The sequence below is a fragment of the Rutilus rutilus genome, assembly GCF_951802725.1.
Source record: "Rutilus rutilus genome assembly, chromosome: 5".
Classification (NCBI taxonomy): domain Eukaryota; kingdom Metazoa; phylum Chordata; class Actinopteri; order Cypriniformes; family Leuciscidae; genus Rutilus; species Rutilus rutilus.
In genome coordinates this window covers 30,868,849-30,869,843 of record NC_140213.1, presented here as the reverse complement: position 1 = coordinate 30,869,843, position 995 = coordinate 30,868,849, and positions in this window count along the sequence as shown.

The window sequence follows — 995 nt, the reverse complement described above, 5'->3', positions numbered from 1 at the left end:
AAATGCTCATCCTCTTTTAATCATGCACAAAGTCTGGGAGGTGTGCTGATGTTTGGAGTAGAGGAAATATCTCTTCGTCTAATTACATAAATGTAAAAATGAACCTAAAGCAAAAATAACAGAGTGCTGTGCTTTCATCCTGAAGTTCCTGGAAGGCTGATGAGATGCAGCAGAAGTGACACAGAGGTAATGTGTAGATTCAGGCGACAGTTCTGCAGTCAGTCTTAGATGATAGACCTTGGGACTGAGATCATCCCAAAAACATTTTCTACCTCTCATTCTTCATGAAACGGAACAAAATTTGTCTTGGTGCTTAGTGGTATATTATTTAGACAATAAATGGTGTGTTTGTGTATCTCTTTATAAAATAAATGTTTTTCTTCAAAACACATTGGACACAATTAATGGCACCCTTTTATTCAATACTTTTTTAAACCTGCTTTTACCAAAATAACCAAGAAGATATTTTATATCTCAATGGGACTATCCTGTTAAAATAAAGGATAATAATAATCAATAACAGCTTTTGAGTCTTCACCTATAATGCCTGATGAGTTTGGAGAACACCTGACGAGATCAGAGATCATTCCTCCATACAGAATCTCTCCAGATCCTTCAGATTCCCAGATCCATGTTGGCGCTTCTTCTCTTCAGTTCAGCCCACTCATTTTCTGTAGGGTTCAGGTCTGCGGACTGGGATAATCATGGCAGAAGCTTCATTTTGTGCTTAGTGACACATTTTTGTGTTGATTTTGATGTTTGTTTTGGATCGTTGTCCTGATGGAAGACCCAACCACGTCCCATTATAAGATTTCTAGCAGAGGTCAGTTTAAAAAAAAAAAAAAATTATCTGTTGGTGTTTGCTAAAATCCATGATGCCATGTATCTGAACAAGATGTCCAAGACCTCCAGCAAAAAAAAAAATAGGCCCCCAACATTAAAGATCCATCAGTATATTTAACCGTGGGCATGGGGTACTTTTTATCCCTGTTTGC